The following is a 7,771-nucleotide window of genomic DNA, read 5'->3' on the forward strand; positions in this document are numbered from 1 at the left end:
TGAGTTTATACATCCTATACCAAACAAAGAAAAAAATCAAAGTATTAGTATATGAAAGATAAAATTATTTATTAAAATTGAACAAGTTAGGACTGACCCCATGCTCTAGTGGTTAAGGAAGCCAGATCCCTCATGGTTAGCCATTACTAATTCCTGGACTTGCTGACTTGAAAACATACTGGGTGTGTTTGGGGCATTTATGCCCAAACCTTGATAAGATGGAGACATGAAGGAAGAGAGATGGTGGGATAAGAACACCCCATTGAGAAGTTCTTTCTCTTTCTCTTTGTTTCTCTGTCTCTCTGGTGAACACACATGCTCCATAACAAAAACAGCAACAATAAAACAAAAACAAGTTCTAGATATAATTTCTCTTCTTTTAAATGAGTAGAGGCTTGTTTAGTGCCTTATGTGGTCAGTTTTAGAAAATATTCTATATGCAGCTGAAAGAAATGTGCATTCTGTATTTGTTGGCTGAAATAATCTTTTTTAAAAATCATACATCCTTCTTAATGTTAAGTCATAAAGAGGTATCAAAATTAAAAGCAAAATTCCAGGGTAAGACATAACAAAACTACTAGGAGCATCCAAAGAAGTGAAATGGGACCAGGCGCAAGGCAGTATGAATTAATGAACATGCGGAGGACAAAGATAGGGGAAACAGTGAGCATGTGCTGAAGATACTAGGGGAGAGGATCTGGTGAATATTTTGATCTTAGACAAGCACCTAGGTAAAGAATTAATGGGTAAGATTTCTAAACCCCACTATGTGTTTAAGAGTCATCCTCGCCATTGGCACTGTCTCTCTCATCCTCTCCTTCCTCAGTCTACTTTTCATCATCCTTGATTAACTCCAGCTGTTTGTTTGCTCTGTTCCTTTTCAATTTTGTTCCAGGTTTTCCAGAAGAGAATCCCTTCTGTTTCATCTGGGCCAGCTCCTTCTTAATGGCCTTAATGTCATCTCCTTTCAACTTTCTAGACTTTGAAGACGACCTTCATTGTCCACTCTTAGAATTGAAGCTTTTGCCCCTTTGTGAAGTGTTTCCTGATACACGCTGGCATTTTGAGGACACTACAGCACAAGCAACAGGAGGTGGCTGTGGAACACGTGCTGGGTAACTGTCATCATAATCGCGTTGAAAGTCATAGGCCAAGTCAAAAGAGGAGCTGAGCAGAGGGGATGGAGAAAGGTGTTCTGGTACTGACCCATACATCTCCGCTGCAGATTGCTTCACACCTGCTTTTCCTCAGTTCACTTTTGGCTCTGCAGCCAGATGAATATCTAAAACCTGGTCAGTAATCTGCCTGCCATCCTCTCCTGCCACAGCAGCCCGGGCATTCCTCTCATTAACATTCTGAATGAAGGCAAAGCCCTTCTGAACAGAGCAACCCACAATTATGTCATACTTTGAGAAGATTGCCTCCACATCAGACTTGTTGACCACAACAGAGTTGAGATTCCCAATGAATACGCGGGAATTCATGGAGTGAGGATCTGTCTTATTGGTAACATTGCTGGCCATTGCGATTGATGGTAAGATTCCTCACAAAGCCAAAAAGCTCAAGCCAAGTTCCACTAACTTAATATATTTCTAGAGATTTGTAACCAAGAAGGTAAGAGAAAAGAGATTAGATTCTGAATCTCTTGCTCCCAGGTTCTAGGCAAAGAAACTGACTGCAGATGGAGGTAGGAAATGTGGCTACAACCACTCCATCTCCAACTCTCCACAAAATTGTTGGCTGAAATGTTCTATAAAAGTCTCTCAATTCCATTGGCTTTATGTTATCATTTAACTCCAATGACTGTTTAATATTTGTCTAGATGATCTATCAATTCTTAAAAGTGGGAAATTGGAATCACCAACAATTAGTGTGTTAAGAGTTTGTTTCCCTTTAGGTCTAGCATTGTTACATATATTTTGCTCCAATGTTGAGTGCATAAAGTACTTATAACTGTTAAATCTTGATGAGTGGTTCTCTTTAATACAATATAATGACTTTATTTGTGTATTTTTAAGATTTTTAGCTTGAAGTATAGTTTGTCTGATATAATAGCCAAACCTACTTCCCCCACTTTGGTTTCTAATTACATGGAATGACTTTTTCCAAGTTTTCACTCTTAGTTTTTGTGTGTCTTTACCAATGAGGTGTGATTCTTATAAGCAGCATAGAAAGATCTCCTGCTTATTTTTCATCCATTTATCCAATTTATGTCTATTGATTGGGTAGTTTAGTCCAATTATAGTCAATAATATTATTGATATGTAAGTATTAATGCTATTTTGTTAATTGGTTCCTGCTTTTTTGAGTTTTTTTTTTTGTCCTTTTTCTATGTCATTTTTTTTTTCTGTTATGTATCTTTACCCTTTGAAAGGTTTTTTATAGTGTTATAGATAGAGTAATTTCTTTTTCATTTTTGTGTAGATTTGTGATGGTGAATTTTATAACTTCATGATTATTTGTGGTGATATTTATCTCTCTTTCATTTCCAGATGTAGTACTCTCTTTCTCAAAGAGGCAATTTAGTACAGGTAAATTTCTTCAGTTTTTGTTTGTCTTGGAATAACTTTATCTCTCTTTCCAATGTGAAGGAAATTTTTGCTTGGTATAATATTCTTGAGTGTAATTTATTTTCTTGCACAGTTTTGTTTATGTCATCCAACTCTCTCATGTTCTGTAAGGTTTCTGCTGAAAGATCTGAGGTTAATCTGATGGTGGATCCTTTATAAGTACCTTGAGATTATCTCTAGCTATTTTTAGAATTTTATCTTTATCATTGACTTTTTGACACTGTGGCAATAATGTGCTTGGAGAGGATCTCTTTATGCTGAATCTCTTTCACATCCTTGAATTTCCTGGATCTGGATATCAGTTTCTCTTTAGATTTGAGAAGTTTTCAACTCATATTTTGTGAAATAAATTTTCTACACCTTTTCCTGTCTCATTACCTTCGGGGATATTCATTATGCAAATGTTCATTCACTTAATAGAGTCCCAAATGGCCTGTATGCCCTATCTAGTATCTTCTCTGACCACAATGAAATTAAAGTTGAAACTAAAAACAAATTTTTTTTCAGAAATACACAAATATATGGAAACTAAGAAACATATTCCTGGACAATTTTGCAGCTATTGTAAATATTAAGAAAAAAATTTAAATTTCTCTAGAAGTAGATGATAATAAAGATATGACAAATATTTAGGATGCAGAAAAAGCAATATTGAAAGGAAAGTTAATAGCAGTTGGTGCTCACAAGAAAAATTAGAAATATGGCAAATAAACAATTTAATGATGCATCTCGAGAAACTAGAAAAGCAAGAAAAAAGTGAAACCAAAAATAATAGAAGAGAAGAAATTATAAAGATCAGAGCAGAAATAAATAAAGAATGAAAGAATAGTACAAAAAAATGAAGAAATTTTTTTTTTCAGAGAATAAGCAAATTGACAAACCAGTAGATGAAGTAATTGAAACATTAAAAACAAAAGTAGAGATGTTTCAGGTAAGTGAAATCAGAAATGAAAATAAGGACATTACGCCAGATATCACAGAAATACAAAAGATCATTAAGAAATACTATAAGCGACTATATGCCAACAAGCTGGAAAACCTAGACGAGATGGTTAAATTTGAGACATACACAATACACTACATGGAATCAGGAAGAACTAGAAAGTTTGATTATACCAATAACAAATAACAAGACTGAATCAGTAACGACTAATCTCTCAATAAAGAAAAGTCCACATCCGGATGACTTCACTACCAAATCTTACAAATCTTCCAAAGAATTAATATTGATTTTCCTCAAGTTATTTCAAAAGATTCAAATTGATAGACTTTCCCCAAACTCCTTTTATAAAGCCACTATCATCTTGATACCAAATGCAGACAAAAACACAGAAACAAAAAAAGGCCAATATCCCTGATGACTATAGATACAAAAATTTTCAGTAAAATGCTAGCAAATGAACTCCAACAATACAGTAAAAAGGTTATGCATCTGGGACCAGCAGATGGTAAAATGGCTGCATTACTGGACTCCCACATAGCTGACCACAGTTGGAGTCCCAGACCCAGTGGCTTAAAACTCACCCAAGGCACATATGCATGTGTGCCCAAAATCCTGAGAGGAGACTGGAGAAGGGATTGTGGTGTGACTGTCCCCCCCCCGGAGGGTGATATCTTCATCATCTCTAGGGGGTGATATCTTTTGCTTTCTGTCTCTCTGTCTCTGTCTCTCCCATGAGCACACATGCCTTATAGCAAAAATCTCTCTATCTCAAAAAAAAAAAATTATACATCACAGCCAAGTAGGATTTATCCCAGGAACACAAGGATACTTTAACATAAACAAAACAATAAGTATAATACATCACATAAACAGAAGGTAACATGAAAATAATACGTTCACATTAATTAACAAATAAAAAGTATTTGAGAATACACAAGGTACCTTCACCTTAAGACTCTCAATAAAGTAAACACAGAAGTTTCATTTCTTTTTACTTTTTCCTTTGGGTTTTAGGTTTCTCCCATAGAGCATTTGTGCTCACGGGAGAGAGAGAGAGTGAAAAGGAAATTGAGAATTCACTCCCTGGGGGGATCACCATGCCACAATCTCTTCTCCATTCTCCTCCTGGGATTCTGGGCATGCGCAAACACATCCCTGGTGTGAATTTCAAGCCACCAGGTATGGAACTCAAGTTGCAGTCTGCCATGTGGGAGACCAGTGCCTTAACCACCATGCTACCTGCTGGCCCCAGAAGGTACATTTCTTAACACAGTAACTCCATATGTGACAAACCCACTGCTAACATAATATTGAATGGAAAAAGTTGAAAGCTTTTCCTCTTAAAATAAAAATAAAATGGGGATATGCCATTTCTCCACTCCCATTAAACATAGTATTGGAAATCCTACCCCATGCAATCAGAGAAGTAGATAAAATAAAAGATATTCAAATGGAAAGGTAAAAGTTAAATTGTCCCTATTTGTGAATGATGTCATTATATACATAGACAATCCTAAAGGGTCCAGCAAAAACTCTGAAATATGAAATCAACATCCAAATTCTGTAGCATTGTTGTACATTAACAATACATGAACTGAGACAAATGCAGAAAGTAATCACATTTACAATAGACACACACACACACACACACACACACACACACACACACACACACACACACACACACACACACACACACACACAAATAGATTTTTGGGGTCTGATCACACCACAGTCTCCTTTCTCCAGTCCTCAGCCTGTCAGATTCCAGAATATTTCAGTCTGACCAGGTCTGGGATTTGAACCACAGTTACTATCCGGGATCTAATCTCTCTCAGCAGTGCGTTACTGCTACATGATGGAGCTGGCCCAGAAAGAGATAGAGAGAGAGAGAGAAGAAAGTACTTTTCCATAGAGAGTGGTCACGCCTCAATTCCCTCTCTTCCAGTTCTCCCTCTTTCCAGGATTTTAGGTATGCATGTACGTGTGCCCAATGTGTTTCTGAAGCCTCCAGATCCAGGAATAGAATGGCAGAGTGGGCCATTTGAGATAGGGCTGCCTTAAGTACCAGGACACAGAGCTGGCCTGAAAATTATATTTTGAAATCTACAGCAATAATAAGTGACAACATTTTCCCTAGTTTTAAAAATGTATTTATTTGATTCTTCAATATGAGAGAGACTGATAGAGAGGCAATCTCAACATAGTCTCAGCCAGCACAGATCAAGATTACTTGATACACTGATGGAGGTCTCAGGAAGTGAACCTGAGACAGTCCCATGTGGATCTGGTTACATAACTGATGAGCCACTGTCTGGTCCTGCTTCCTAATATTTGTATGTGTTTATTGTGTGTGTTGTGTATATGTGTGTATATGTGTTCATGGAAATTAGGACCAACAGTTAGCGTAATGGCTATGTCACTGGACTCTCATGTAGCTGACTGCGGTTCAAGTCCCAGACCAGGTGGCTTAAACTCACGTCTGGCGCATGTGCGTGCATGTGTGCCCAAGATCCCGAGAGGAGAATTGAGGAGAAGGGATTGCGGCGTGGCCATCCCCCCTGGGAGGTGATTTCTCACTTTCTGTCTCTCTGTTTCTCTCTGTCTTGCCAGCGAGCGCACACCCCCTATAGTGAAAAACCTCTCAAAAAAAAAAAAAGTTCAGGGAAATGGATATTATTAAAAAAAACCCTATACATTATTTTTAGAAATTGCACTAAAATAAACTAGTACTTTAATTTCACTTTTTTGGAAGTTCTCTTGTATATATTCATGTAGTAATTATATGTCATAAATAGGAAGTGATGAAAAGGAGTGTCCTTCACCAAGAAAGATTATGATGAAATAGTTCTGTGTGGCTTGAGGTCGTGGGTTCACCATAAAGTTGATTGACCTGAAAACTGGAAACCTTTATAATGACTTCAACCAAGCAATTTTGAATGTGTAGGAGTTCTGTTATTATTTATCATAAAGCCACTGAAGTTTTATACATAGTTTCTTCCTACATCCAATGCAGAGAAAAAATATATACATAGCAGTTAAGGACCAGGCAAACCAAATACCTGATTCCAAATCCTGATTCTGCCTTTTACTGGCTTGTGACATTCTCTGGGCCAGAATACCCTTGTGGAAATAAGGAGGACTCCATTTTCCTCAAAAATACTATATATTCGTCTTAAAAAAAAAAAAAGATTTGTTTTCTGTAGAGCGTGTGCACTCGCCGGAGAGACAGAGAGACAGAAAGTAAGACATCTTCCTCCCTTCCCCCCCACAGGGATGATGGCCACACTGCAATCGTTTTTCTTCCATTCTCCTCTCAGGATTTTGGACAAACATGCACATGTGCCTGGTGTGAGTTTAAAGCAACCAGGTCCAGGATTCAAATCGTAGTCAACAATGTGGGAGTACAGAGACATAACTATTATGCCACTTGCTGCTGATCCCAGTAATACTATATTTTTTACAGAGGTATCATGAGGATTAAATACTGGTGTGTGTTTGTTTGTTTGTTTTTAGTTTTTGTTTGCTAGTTTGTTTGTTTTTGCTATAGAGCACATGCTCTTGCCAGAGAGACAGAATGGACAATGAGAGAGTGAGAGGATAATAATGCCACAATCCCTTCTCCTTCACTCTTCTCTAGGGATTCTGGGCAAACATGCACATGCGCCCAGTGTGAGTTTCAAGCCACCAAGTTTAGGACTTAAACCGTGGTTGACCATTTGGGAGTCCAGCATCTTAACCAGTGTACCACCAGTCGATCCCACTGAGGATTAAATGCTTCTATAAACAAGAAGTACATAGAGAAATACCTGGATTTGAAGAAGTACTCCGTAACAAAAATACTTGGTAATATGTTTGAGATCCACAATTATGAAAAGGACACCTGGCTTTTAGAAAATACAGTTGGTAAATCTAAATGAGCATTAAGTTCAAAAAATATTTCCTATTAATTATGTAATGGTATGAGTGTTTCCGATAAAAATTATTTATTATATTATCTCAAGCTTGATATGCATTATGCTAAAGTTTCAGAAAAAAGAGAGAGTTATCTGCATGCCAAAGGAGACATCTGAAGCAGAGGCCATACTGATTGGATTCACAGCACAGAGATTTCAAGACTGGTTCTCAAGTAGATGCAAAATAATCTTGAGTCCAATAGAGAGATTAAACATCATAACTTTGGTATCATATAAATATCTTTCTTCAGAATGATTTTCAGTGGGAATTTTAAAATAGAGGAGATTATACATTGCAGCAA

General features: G+C 37.1%; 1 pseudogene; it reads right to left on the reverse strand.

The window, feature by feature from the left end:
* Positions 1-773: 773 nt before the first annotated feature.
* On the reverse strand, positions 774-1,625 carry LOC102482128 (heterogeneous nuclear ribonucleoprotein C pseudogene; annotated as a pseudogene).
* Between the last annotated feature and the right edge of the window lie 6,146 nt (positions 1,626-7,771).

The sequence above is a fragment of the Tupaia chinensis genome, unplaced genomic scaffold, assembly GCF_000334495.1.
Source record: "Tupaia chinensis unplaced genomic scaffold, TupChi_1.0 Scaffold000448_1, whole genome shotgun sequence".
NCBI classification, from domain to species: Eukaryota; Metazoa; Chordata; class Mammalia; order Scandentia; family Tupaiidae; genus Tupaia; species Tupaia belangeri.